Genomic DNA, 14,956 nt, shown 5'->3' on the forward strand with positions numbered 1-14,956 from the left:
TTCTTTTTGCTACTTCTAGTGTTTGTGTGTTGCTATTTTTTTTGTTTATAAAAAATATGTTTTTCTTAGTTCAATTCAAACGCGCCATAGCCACGGTTTATAAGCTGTAGTAGTAAACTACCAAGAAATTAACATCAAGACCAAACCTCACACACAACACAAGTCAACAAAACATTTTCGTTGCTATAAATAACTGATCATATCTTAGTTCAATTCATAACGTTTTCTTTCTCATTCAACAATCTTACAAGACCAAGAGTTGCATTGCATAGTTAGTTATGGCGGATCTATTCAGCGGAGGTGCAGTTGGAGCTTTGATGGGAGAAACTGTGAAATATGCACTTCAGACAATCAAAAAAGGTAAAGAATTTCGTCCCACACTCGAAACCAACATAGAAACTTTAGATGCTTTGGTTCCATTAGTTGAAAAAATGAAAGGTTTCAACGATTTGTTGGATCGACCGAGCGAAGAGATAGAGAGATTAGAGAAACATATGAGAGAAGGTAAAGAGATTGTAGAAGAAAGTAAGAAATTTACTTGGCGGAAGTTTTTTTCATTTCCAGGTCAACAAGTAAAACTTAAGAAACAAGATGATAAACTTAAGAGAGATTTGTCTGTTATTGTTCAAGCTGAGAATAAAAGGGATTTGATGGAGGTGTTGACTAAGGTCAATGCTATTTTTGAGTTTCTTATGAAAAATTTGGGTCAGTTTGATGATGATGGGAAACAGATTAGGGGTTTGTTTGGTGCTCCTGATGAACCTCAATGTAAGGGAATGGATGAGTCTTTAAGTAAGTTGAAGATTGAAATGATGAAGGATGGTGTTTCTGTACATGTATTGACTGGTTTGGGTGGATCTGGTAAAAGTACTCTTGCTAAGAAGCTTTGTTGGGATCCACAAATCAAAGGTAACAACTAGTATTATTTTGGATTGACTTGTTTGAACTTATCTACTGATATAAGCACTTGTTGTGAGACTCTTGTTTTCGAGAGCTTATGGAAACAACGTTTTTAGTATATTTCCTTAAGTTATCCTTGATTAACATCTCAACATATATGAAAACAATTTGACTTTATTATATCTATTGTTACAAGAGCTTAATTAAGTTGTTTATCCAAATAGGACATTAGTCTTGTGAAATTACTTTTTTTTTTTTTTTAGTTAGGAGTATTGTGTGACATGGATTTTGTGGCCTAAAATGAGTGGTTTTTTAGTTTCTGGACATGTTGATTCAAATAAGGCTTAATGTGGTTGGAATCATGCAGTAAGTTTTGCGTTCATGTTTCTTACTGCATGGGTTGATTCGAATCATAGGAAAACCTCACAAAGGTCGAATCAAATCAACCCTGATTTTTGTCTATAAGTATATCAGATTTTTATTTCAATTGTGACCTCACCAAAATAGGGAAATTTTAGAGAAACTTATGGGTTAAGGGTTGAGAGCTTTTGGGTGAGAAATTAAGGTTGAGAAACAAATTCTAAACACCTTGGATAGTGAGATTTCACTAGAGAAAGGATCTAAGTTTTTTCTCTTGTTTTCTTGAGTTCTTGTGGGTTGAAAGAAGGAAGGCAAAGGGGTTGAAATTAGGGTTTGTTGATCTTGAACTCTTGAAGTAGACTCATTGATAGTAGATCAAAGAGCTGCTCTCTCCTCCAGACATAGGTCAATTTAGGCCGAATTGAGTAAACAATCTTGGTGTGTTTGTTTCTCTACTTTCTTTATCTTTGTTCTTAATTTGATTGTAGATTTTCTATACACTTAGGTTGCTAGATTTGTTCTTGGTTGGATTGTTGTTGCTTGGACTATTTGGTTGTGATTACCATTGTTATTTGTTCCAAATTTCTTGTTTGATTCACAGAAAGAGTGTTTGAATTCACAACACATTTAAGTTGAAATAGTATCAAACCTTATGTTATGGATGGATTGAAATGAAATGGAATCACATTAACTTTCCTTGTCTGGATTGTTAATGACCACATTGTATTAGCTTTAGATGAGGGGATTATTCCCAATTAAAATACATTTGTGGTTATTCATCTTTTGAAAAGTCTACATATTTACGGGGAAGTTAAATGAGAAGGCTTTTCACAAAAGGAAAAAAATTAATGATGAAAAAATCGATTTCATGATACGGATTGAACCTAACTCCACCTCAAAACCATGGTTCAAAGGGGAGGATTGTCCAATCCTATATAAACCCTCACACCGGATTCATTAACTGACTTCAAATTGAGATTGGATAGCATAGCATGGAACTTTATGTAGTTTCATTCTATCATCTCTTTTTTACTCTAATTTCCTATTTCATTTTAATACATTCCATTCTTTATGATTGAGAAAGTTATATTTTTTTTTACTAGGCAAGTTTGGTGGAAACATCTTCTTTGTTACCGTCTCAAAAACTCCCAACTGGAAGATCATTGCACAGACGCTATTTGAATACTGTGGACGTCGGGTGCCTGAGTTTAATAACGATGAAGATGCAATTAACCGAGTGAAACATCTGCTGAGCAAAGTTGGTAGAAATCCAATATTATTAGTCTTGGATGATGTTTGGCCTGGCTCAGAATGCCTTGTTGAGAAGTTTAAATTTCAAATGGCAGATTATAAGATTTTGGTGACTTCAAGGGTTGCATTTAGAAGATTTGGCACCCCATTCCCATTGGATCCACTTGATCTTGATCATGCAGTGTCCCTTTTCCATCACTATTCTCAATTGAATGAAAGCAGCTCATACATGCCGGATAAAAATCTTGTCCGTGAGGTGATTTCTCTTAGATCCAACTAAATTTATAACACCAATGAATTTATGTTTCTTTGTTATGTTAAATCTTCTACTATAGGATATAAACAAGTTATTTATGAATAAAAACAACCTGATTAGTTTTCAGAGCTGTTAACTGACTAGGCCTTTGTTTGGATAAACAACTTAATGAAGCGCTTATAGAATAAATGTTTATCGTATAAGTGCTTATGTATAAGTTATTTCTATAACAAAATAAAAATAAAAGTCAAATTGTTTTCGTTTAATTGCTGTAAGTTTTTTCATAAGATTTTTGGAGAGCTTATGGACATGGCATAAGTTGTTTTCATAAGCTCTACCATATAATATCTCACAATTGCTTATACCAGTAAATAAACTCAAATAAGTCAATTCAAACATTCCCTAGTCACTATACAATTTCATACTACTTAGTTACCCAAACCATTGATGTTACTCACTGATTTCGTTTCTATGCACAGATAGTGAAAGGTTGTAAGGGTTCGCCGCTGGCGCTTCAGGTCATTGCTGGATCACTCTGTAAGCAGCCTATTGAGATATGGAAAAATATGAAGGAACATTTTCAAAATCAATCCATTCTGGAGTCTAAAAGATATTTTCCGAGTGATAGCACTGACACTGACTTGCTTTGTCGCCTTCAACAAAGTTTGGATATATTGGAGGATATCAATGAGAAGGAGTGCTTTGTGGATCTAGGGCTATTTGCTGAAGACCAGAGGATCCCTGTTACCGTTCTCATTGATATGTGGGCGACACTGTATAACCTAGATGAAGATGGTACACAAGCAATGGCCATTGTCCATAATTTAAACACTAGGAATTTGATTAATGTCATAGTGTTGGAAAATATTTAGTTTCCTAGTTTGTTATTTCTAGGAGATTCTAAGCTTATCTATTATTTCCTTTTATGTTTGTACTCTTCCTATTTAAACCAGCCTTGAGCTGAGGAATAATACACAACAGTATTCACTTATTATTTTCTACATGGTATCGAGAGCTCCCGATTTTGGGGGTCTCGCTTCCGCAAAACCCTAGCCGCCGTCGTGTTTACAATCTGACCACGACGACTGATTTTGTGTGCGGCACTGTTCACCCGTGGTACTGTTCACGCGCCACTATTCATTCGGAAATACTGTTCATCGGAGGTACTGTTCATACGTACTGTTCACGAGTACTGTTCACCGGCGTTACTTTTCTTTGCTGCTTCCGGTACTCCTTGGCTAAGATTATTAATTATGACGTTTTTTTATTCTCGACGACGATCATCCACTTTCAAATACCGTCGTGAATGCAAATATTGTCATCGTTTGGGACATACTATTTTTCAATGTTGGAAATTACATGGTCTTCCGCGACCTTCAAATCAGAAGAACAAAGGTGGAGGTGAGGGTCATACATTCCAAGCCAGTAATTCTGATCAAGAGCATCAGTCTTCTTCAATTCAGCTTTCATTCACGATGGAACAACTAGACAGACTGTACAAAATTCTTGAATCTAACACTCTTTCTGGCTCTGTTGCCCCCAAAGGTACTTCTGCCCTTTTTAGTGTCAGTCCCAGTCGTGCTTGGATAGTAGATTCGGGTGCAAGTGATCACATGACTGGTGATTCTACTCTGTTTTCTTCTTATAGTCCATGTGCAGGTAACCATAAAATAAAAATTGCGGATGGATCCTTTTCGGCCATTGCGGGTAAAGGTTCGGTTGTGTTGTCTCCAAGTCTAACCCTTAAAGATGTTCTTCATGTCCCAAATCTATCTTGTAGTCTCATGTCTGTCAGTAAATTAGCCCAAGATAGAAATTGTCAAACTAATTTTTTCCGTACTCATTGTGTTTTTCAGGATTTGAACTCGGGGAAGATGATTGGTAGTGCTAAGGAGAGTGGAGGACTCTACTACTTCGACATTGAACCTGAATCACAACTACCTTCCAAACCAATAAGTTCATGCTTTGAATCTTTTTTAGTTCTGAATAATAATAATGATGATGTTATGTTATGGCATTCACGATTAGGTCATCCTAGTTTTCCTTATTTAAAACACTTATTTCCTGAGTTATTTCGTAATAAGGATTTATCTTTGTTTAAATGTGAAGCATGTGAATTTGCAAAACATCATCGTTCTCATTTTCCATTACAGCCCTACAAACCATCAAAACCTTTTTCTGTTATTCACAGTGATGTTTGGGGCCCTAACCGAACGAGTACACTTTCTCATAAAAAATGGTTTATCACATTTATAGATGATCACTCAAGAGTTAGTTGGGTGTACTTGTTAAAGGGGAAATCTGACGTTTGTCAGGCCGTAAAAGATTTTGTTAAAATGGTGCAAAATCAATTTCAAACAAATATTCAAGTATTTAGAAGTGATAACGGCAAAGAATATTTTAACACAATGTTGAGTGATTTTTTTCGTGAAAATGGAATTGTGCATCAAAGTTCATGTCCTAACACTCCCCAACAAAATGGAGTTGCAGAAAGAAAAAATAGGCACTTGTTGGAGGTGGCTAGAGCTTTACTTTTCGCAAGTAAAGTACCAAATTATTTGTGGGGTGAAGCAGTTTTAACTGCTGCATACTTAATTAACAGAGTGCCCTCCAAAGTTCTTAATTTTAAAACTCCAATTCATATTTTCAAAGAATGTTTTCCTAATGATCGTGTTTCAAACGATTTGACCTTAAAAATCTTTGGTTGCACTGCATTTGTTCATGAACATAAGAATATTAGCAAACTCGAACCGCGTGCTATAAAATGTGTTTTTGTTGGGTATTCTCCAACCCAGAAGGGATATAAATGTTTTGATCCAAAAAACCAGAAAATGTTTGTCACCATGGATGTTACATTCTTTGAAAACAAACCTTTTTTTGACACGCATCTTCAAGGGGGAAATTTAAATGAAGATTCGTCTCAAACTGAGGACATGAGTTTTTTTAACTCGTTTCAAACTGAGGACATGAGTTTTTTTAATAATTTATCTTTGCCGGTATCACAAAGTTCTAAGACTTATACTTCTGCACCAACGAAAAATGGCCATGATTTTTTATCTAATCCTACTCCTGTTATGAGTAGTGAGCTTGGTGAATCCGAGCCTACATTTTCTCATGAAGAAAACAATGAGAATCTTGAAAACAATGATAATGATGATCTAATTGAAATGCCACAAAATAATGAGTCATATAAAGATAATAGGTTTGAAGCAGGAAACAAGACTTGGAAAGGAAAGGTTTTTGTGAGAAAGAATCACAAAGAAAGTGATGAGTCCACATCTCAACACTGTCATGAATCTGAACTGAGGGATGATCAACTTCCTAAAAAAAGAAAAGGTAAGTCTATCTCTGTTTCTGAGAGTCGTATTTTGTATCCTGATATCGATGATCCTGTGGCTGTTAGAAAACCTGTTAGATCTTGCACTAAATACCCATTGTCCAATTTTATATCATATTCAAATTTGTCTTCATCTTTTTCTGCCTTTACCTCAAAATTGTCTAGTGTAGAGATTCCAAAAAATGTACAGGTTGCTCTAGAAGTTCCAAAGTGGAGGGAAGCTGTACTTGAGGAGATGAAAGCTCTTGAAAAGAACAAAACCTGGAGTGTTATGACACTACCGGATGGCAAGAAGACGGTTGGATGCAAATGGGTGTTTACTGTGAAGTATAATTCAGATGGGTCAATCGAAAGGTACAAGGCTCGATTGGTGGCTAAGGGTTTTACTCAAACCTATGGTATAGACTACTCAGAGACTTTTGCTCCTGTTGCAAAATTGAACACTGTCAGAATTCTCTTGTCTCTTGCTGCTAACTTAGATTGGCCCCTACATCAGTTGGATGTTAAGAATGCTTTTCTCAATGGTGATTTAGAAGAAGAAGTATATATGGACATTCCTCCTGGCTTTGAAGACAAGTTTGGATCAAATGTATGCAAGCTAAATAAGTCTTTGTATGGATTAAAGCAGTCTCCTAGAGCTTGGTTTGAAAAGTTCACTTATTCCATGAAGAAACAAGGATACATTCAAGGACAAGCTGACCACACCTTGTTCACAAAGTTCTCCCAAGATGGAAAAATTGTTGTCCTAATTGTTTATGTTGATGATATCGTCCTTACTGGAGATGATATAGTTGAAATGGCAAGAGTACAAGAGAAATTAGCATTAGACTTTGAAATCAAGGACTTGGGATCCATGAGATATTTTCTTGGTATGGAGGTTGCTCGATCAAAAGATGGTATTGTAGTTTCCCAGCAAAAATACATTCTAGATTTATTGAAAGAAACAGGAATGAGTGGATGTCGACCAGCAGATACTCCCATGGATCCTAATGCAAAACTTTGGGAAGAAGGTAGGGTTCCTGTTGATACTGGAAGGTACCAGAGATTGGTTGGGAAACTGATTTATTTGTCACACACTAGACCTGACATTGCTTTCTCGGTTAGTGTAGTAAGTCAGTTTATGCATTCTCCTGTTGAGGAACATCTTGAGGCAGTCTATAGGATACTGCGATATTTGAAAGCAAATCCTGGAAAGGGGTTATTTTTTAAGAAGACTAATAAAAGAAATATGTCTATCTTTACCGATGCTGATTGGGCAGGTTCAGTCACTGACAGAAGATCAACCTCCGGATATTGTACCTATGTTTGGGGTAATCTTGTGACATGGAGGAGCAAGAAACAAGGAGTTGTAGCAAGAAGTAGTGCAGAAGCTGAGTTTAGAGCTATGGCTCAAGGTATTTGTGAAGGATTATGGATCCACAGAGTCCTAGAAGAGCTTAAGATGAAAATTGAGCTTCCATTGAAATTATACTCTGACAGTAAAGCCGCTATTAGCATAGCTCATAACCCAGTTCAACATGACAGAACCAAGCATATTGAGATCGATCGACATTTCATAAAAGAGAAGTTAGATGCCGGAATCATATGTCTACCTTTTGTAACTTCGAGTCAGCAAACTGCAGATATCTTGACCAAAAGCTTAGCAAGACCCACCTTTGAGCATTTGATCGGCAAGTTGGGCATGATAGATATCTATGCACCAACTTGAGGGGGGGTGTTGGAAAATATTTAGTTTCCTAGTTTGTTATTTCTAGGAGATTCTAAGCTTATCTATTATTTCCTTTTATGTTTGTACTCTTCCTATTTAAACCAGCCTTGAGCTGAGGAATAATACACAACAGTATTCACTTATTATTTTCTACACATAGCTACAAGGTAAACATTATCTTTTGGTTCCTGTCATTCTAAAGCAAATAAGTAAAACTATCCTATCAAATAGATTAAATTTTTCATGTTGTTGGTGTTTTGGTTCTTTCCTCGGTTACTAAATTATGCTCATTGTACAGGAAAGTTGCAACAGAAACAGACATGTACTACAATAACCACTATGTCATGATGCATGATCTCCTCAGAGAACTAGCGATCCATCAAAGCAAAGAAAAACCATTTGAACAGAGAAAAAGATTGACCATTGACTTGAATAGAGATGATCGTCCCAATTGGTAGATAGTACCGGATCAGCAAGGAATGATTAGTCGTATGTACTCATTCATCACCGGAATGTTGGTAAAACAGAAGCAACTAAAGGTTTCTGCCCGTATATTGTCTATATCAACTGGTATGTTTCTATTTCTAAATTATATGCATACTTACAAATAAAAAAATAACACCATTTGTTACACAAAAATTGTCTCAAGAGATTTTGCCAATTGTTTCACACAGTTTATAAGTTCATTTGACTTAGATTATTTGTTCACTCGATCAATATTCTCACATCTCACTTAATAGAAAGTATTAAAAGATAAGAATAAGTTGGATAAAACTTAAAAGAAATTCAATTTTATTTCATTTTCTGAAGTGACTAATAATTTCAAACAAACTAAAATCTTTGAATTACAATTATTTTATAGTGGAGGGTGCAATATGAAATACTAATTCCCTTGCCATGCATCATCTCCTATGCTTATTGTGATATATGATGTTTTTACAGATGAAACATTTTCTTCGGATTGGTGTGACATGCAACCTGATGAAGCTGAGGTTCTGGTTTTGAATCTTCGATCTGACCAGTACTCATTACCAGATTTCACCCAAAAAATGAGTAAACTGGAAGTTTTAATAGTCACAAACTATGGTTTTCATTGTTCTGAATTAACCAAGTTTGAGATGCTTGGTTTTTTATCAAACTTGAAAAGAATAAGGTTGGAGAAAGTTTCTGTTCCTTGCCTATGCATATTGAAGAATCTGCAAAAATTATCCCTTCACATGTGTAATACAAGGAATGCTTTTGAAAGCTGTGATATCCAAATTTCAGATGCTATGCCAAATCTAGTGGAATTGAGCATTGACTATTGTAAAGATTTGATTAAATTGCCTGATGGATTGTGTAACATAACCACATTGAAAAAGCTCAGTATCACCAACTGCCACAATCTTTCTGCAATGCCTCACGATATTGGAAAGCTGGAGAATTTGGAAGTGCTAAGGCTTTGTTCCTGTTCTGATTTAAAAGAGATGCCAAAATATGTTGCAGGCCTTAACAAGCTATGTTGTCTCGACATCTCAAACTGTGTGAATCTTTCAAAATTACCTAAAGATATTGGTGAGTTGCAAAAGCTTGAGAAGCTCTCAATGAAGGGTTGCTCAAACTTGAGTGGATTGCCTAATTCTGTCATAAAATTTGGAAATTTAAAGCATGAAATGCATGTGATCTGCGACGAAGAACGTGCTGCCTTATGGGAACAGTATCCCAACATTCCCAATCTAAGGATAGATATGCTTAAGGAAGATATTAACTTAAATTGGCTTCATAGAACTCGTTCCTGAGTGTTGATTCATGAAGATAAAGTGACTTGAACTTGAAGTCATGTTGATACTTGTAAACAATGTTGCTTACCCATAATATATGTTTTCCTGTTTATCATGTTGTCCATGTAACTGTGATGATTTATGTTGGACTGTACTGTAAATGTAATATACATAGTTGAGAAGCATGGTAGAGCTCAACAAGTAGAAAGGTGAATTTTTGAATTGAATAAATGGGAAAAAATGATTATAATTGTTGTAGGAGATTTACTTTTTGCAACCTATCAGTTACTCGCGCGTCCTATGTTTTTCTCATTTTACGTTTCCGCTATTTAATTAGCGATCGTTATAAAAATAAGATTTTTTTTATAAATGTCGACCGCTACTTAAGTAGCGGACGTTGTAAAGGTAGAGTGTTTTAAGGGTGTCCGCTACCTAAGTAGGGGACGAGGATATTTTGATAATTTCATAGGGCATGCTAGAAATGGAGTAGGGTGGCAAAAATAAATCTCTTCTAATAGACCCTAGTATGAGGATAAAGTAAAAAGGCTATTATTCAAATAAGGCTTTAATGCAGTTTTGATCCCCCTATTTTGAAAAACCTGAACTTTTGATCCCCCTATTTTAAAACTCAGCACTTTTGATCCCCCTATTTTAGTTTTTTGTTAGTTTTAGTCCCCACCTCAATTTGGTCAAACTTTTGCTAATGTGTCATGCTCACTAATGACATGACATTGTACATGTGGACAAACAATTTCCTTAGATAGTGTCTCGAGCCCCAATCTTTTGCTTCTTTGATTGCAGTGATGTAAACACGATTATCTTTAAGGAATCCCATTGCAAAACATGCATCTCTATAGGTCAAATATTGTGTGTCACCAATTTTTCTGACATCATCATAGCAAGTTGTCCACATGTACAATGCCACGTCATCAGTGAGCATGACACATTAGCAAAAGTTTGACCAAATTGAGGTGGGGGACTAAAACTAACAAAAAACTAAAATAGGGGGATCAAAAGTGCTGAGTTTTAAAATAGGAGGATCAAAAGTTCAGGTTTTTCAAAATAGGGGGATCAAAACTGTATTAAAGCCTTCAAATAAAGATTATGGTGAAGTTATATGATAAATAAGATGGTTTCTCTTCCGACCCCCCGCCTTTCTTTTCTACCTCCTGAATTTCCGTTATTGCCCTTGGGGGTACTTCGGTTTGTACGAACCGAAATTTTTTGACATGCTCACAAAATTCGGTTAATAAAAACCAAAATTTTGTGTTCCAAATTTTGCGTTTCGTCTGCGTTCCAGATTTCCTGCATAAATTCAGCATCAGACCCTTAACATCCACAATTTATTTGAAATACTAAACGATGTCCGATTTGGTTAAACGACCACTCGTTGGAAAGCTTATGGTGTCAAGATTACAAATATAATTTTTGTTTTGAGGTTTAATTATCCAATTGGTTCAGTTTGACAAAATAAGGGGTAATGGTACAGAAACAGAGCAGAAATTTTACTCAAACTTGTAGGTACATTTTCTCATACTATACTTAATGAAATTTAACAATTACGGTGTCAATCCTGTAGTAAATTTTGTCTTCTTTACACTAGATTCAAAATCATTAGCATACGACTTATATTCAGAGAGATATGCTAAATTTACCACAGGTAGGTCTACACGAATTTTCACATAAATCTTTTTTCTTTTCTTAACACTGATCATATTTTGGTTTATATAAACCGAATTTTTTTTCCATGTTTAAGAAATTCAATTCGTAAAAACCAAAATTTTGTGTTCAAATTTTAAAGGGCAAAATGAGATTTTAGGGGGTATAAAAGAAAGCCTGGGGTGGGAAGAGAAACCATCGCTAAACAATGAGTGGGGTAGGCTGTTTAGTTGGCAAGTTTGTTATACCCTAGTAGTTACTATGGGTCCGTTTAGTATATGTACAATGAGGTGAGAGAAGTGAAGCGAGATTGTGGAAGTCAGGAAGTTTTTTTTTTTTTATAAGCGGAAGTCAGGAAGATTTTAGTTGGAAGTTGGAACTATTATGAGAGTGTTCTCATTCTTTGAGGAGCTTAGATCATTGTAGACAATCGGTAGTAACTTTAAGGGTTATGTTCTGTGCAAGCCACTAAATATATGAGCTGTTATCTCTATCTCTATTATATAAATAGCGAGATTCTCACAGAGCTCTCGTATATTCTCAAGAAAAAAATTGAAAAAATGTGTCATTGACAACAATAATCTAATTTTTATAATATTTTAATTTATGGAAAGCTACTCTATTTTATTTAGAAAAAAACAACCTTTTTTTTTATAATAAAAAACTACTTTATTATTAATATATCTCTACTTTATCATGGAAAGCTACTCTATTCAGTGGCGGATCCAGGACCCTGGCTCAGTGGGTGCAAAATTTTTCACTTCAATTAAAAATAATATATATATATATATATATATATATATATATATATATATATATATATATATATATATATATATATATATATATATATATAATTTCAAAAGTTTGCATTAAGATACAAGTGTTTTTTTTTTAATCAACCTTAAGATACAAGTTAAAAAGTTAAATATAATTATTATTTTTTTTGAAAATATTGCATTCACTGTATTAAACGATTAAAAATGTATATTTTCAACACAAAACTTGTCTTTTAAGTTTGTTTTGTTTCATTTGTCCCTTAAATTATTTTTTTTCATTTTTTTCTATATTTTGGTCGCTTAAGTTATGAATATCGAATATTTTGATCTTTTGAGTTACAAACTTTAGATAATTTAGTCATTCTGTTAGAAATCAAAATATCTTAATATTTATATTTTAAAAGATTTAAGTGTTTAACATTTATAATTTAAAGAATAAAAATGAAAAGAAAAAATTTACTGGACCAAATTATCTAATGTCTGTATTTTAAAAGATTAAAATGAAACAAAGAACATTTATAGAACCAAAGTACTCCGTAAAATATAAAATTAACTTAATGTATGAAAAATATAATTTAACCCATTAAATAATAAAATTTGAATACAATATAGTCATAGAATGCTAAGCAGATTGCAGCCCTGGTGCAGAGGGATTAGACAGAAGCATAGCTAGTTAGCTTGGTGCAGGGTGCAAAGCCAACTTTTCAAGGGGTGCAAATTTTAATAAATAAGAATTATTGATGCAATTATTAAAATTTGAGTGTGGTCAGCTGCACACCCTGGGCCCAACGTGGGTCCGCCCCTGACTCTATTTTAGTTTGTTTGCGTTGTGAGGAAGAGATTATACTAGAGTTGGAATTTGAGGGTTTCTCTGTCTTATGATAAATCAATTAATTAAGCTAAGTAGTTTGATTAAGTTGGATTAAATATCACTAATCTGCAATCGGGCGTCTCACAAGATGCACTTAATAGACATAGAGACTTGTACTCTCCTAGAAGGTCAAACTTGTACCAGATTGAGATTCCTTTTTTAGCTAATTTAAAGTTGTTTTAACTTTCTTGACCAAAAAAAAAAAAAATTGTTTTAACTTTTAATGTACTCCTATCCTATGTACCAAAAAAATTGTTTTCTATTTTGTTTTTCGTATTAGTGCAATGTATTTTAATTTTTAAAAATTAAGTTCAATTTATAAAGGAATATAAAAAACGAATCCGACTCTATGACCATATCCATTGGAGGTGTTCTTCTTATCCACAGTAAACCCAACTCTAAACTCGAAATAGATCAAATCAAAATTGATCATATCATAAGCGACAAGACCAAACAAGTACCCACGAATGGCACCAACAAAGTTACCTACGCATGGCAATGGGGCGGGGCGGGGACGGGTTTTGCCCTCTCCAAACCCAAACCCATAAAGTTCGGGTTTTTCCAAACTCATCTCAAATTCAAGCGGGGATAAAAATGATAACCTCAAATTCATACCCAACGGGGATCGGGTATCCCCAACGGGTTTCGGGTATCCCTGTTACGCCTCTTTCCACATGAATTTAGATTGTATTTTAGTATTTTTTTTATCAAAAAAAATTAAATGTCCAAAATTATTTTCTCTTAACAATATTTTTTTAAATAAAGAACAAAAATATAGAAAATTTTGTTTAATAATCAAATTAAAAATAAAAAATAAATATATGAATGTAATTTAAGAGATTATTTAAGCGTTTATGATTTAAAAGAGGTGAAATCTAATTTTTTAGTGTAGCGGGGCGGGTTCGGGGACGGGTTCGGGGTGGGTATCAATGTACCCATTACCCACCCCAACCCCATCTTTTGAAATCGGGGAAAACCCAAACCTAGTCAACTCGGATTTTCCCCGTCAAAGCGGGTATGGTTTGGGCGGGTATCCGTGGGTATGGGTTTTATTGACATGCCTAAAGTTACCCAATGCTAAGAAGGCGGCTTCTACTGTGGGCGAGCTTCTCATATAGCTCACTGGTGCAACACTTAAAAAATAATCAGGCCCGTTCATTGTTAGGGATGCACAATACAATATGTACACCTTATAATTTTTTATTATCCACAATATCTTCTCTCTTCTGTTGTTCTCTTTCTCTCTCAAAGCTTCAAAGAAACAAAATCATATCATAATAGACTCTGAAGCTTCAAGCAAACAAACAATAATTGAAGAATGTTGAATCAATGATGTGTTTTAGAAATTGTAATCAAAAGGAAGCAAAACACAAGGAAAACACAGTAATTTAAAAATGGGTTGAAGAAAAAAAAATGGGTATGAAAAATTATCTGTTATTGAAAAATTTAAGAGAGAAGCATGATTATATGAGTAGAAAAATGCAGAAAAACCTTACATTGCAAAATAATTAAAATGACCATGATTCAGAAACGAAATAAATAAAATTAAAATTGGAAAACAAAAAATAAATTAAAACTTATATAATGTTGAGAAAGGTTAATATAAAATGATGTTCTTAACTGATACTCCGTACCAAACTACTCCCTCCGGTCTTATGTATAAAGAACACTTTGGAAAAAAAAAATAGTTCTTTTTATAAGAAACACTCTTTAAATTTATTTTTTATTAAATAGATAATCATTTATATACCCGTATTAAATTGTATAAAATGCAACATATTCCAATGTTATGCATTAATTATACAGACATGTTTCCGATGTTAGTTTTGGAATAACACATAACATTTTAGAATTTTTAATAAAAAAATAAGTCTCCTTAGTATGTCTGTTTTTCTCAATGTGTTCCTTATATATAGGACCGGAGGGAGTATAAGTCATTTTGAAAAGAAAAAAAATTGTATCAAATTATAAGTAGTTTTACATTTACAATTATATTCTTAACTATTTATTAATATATTTTTTTTAATTCTATAATTTATCTTTTCCATATGATTAATAAAGGACATAATTTCTCT

General features: G+C 34.0%; 1 pseudogene; it reads left to right on the forward strand.

Moving 5' to 3' along the window:
• The first annotated feature begins 5 nt into the window (after nt 1-5).
• On the forward strand, nt 6-9,822 carry LOC123889449 (annotated as a pseudogene).
• Nucleotides 9,823-14,956: the final 5,134 nt, after the last annotated feature.

Source organism: Trifolium pratense, linkage group LG6 (genome assembly GCF_020283565.1).
Source record: "Trifolium pratense cultivar HEN17-A07 linkage group LG6, ARS_RC_1.1, whole genome shotgun sequence".
Taxonomy (NCBI): domain Eukaryota; kingdom Viridiplantae; phylum Streptophyta; class Magnoliopsida; order Fabales; family Fabaceae; genus Trifolium; species Trifolium pratense.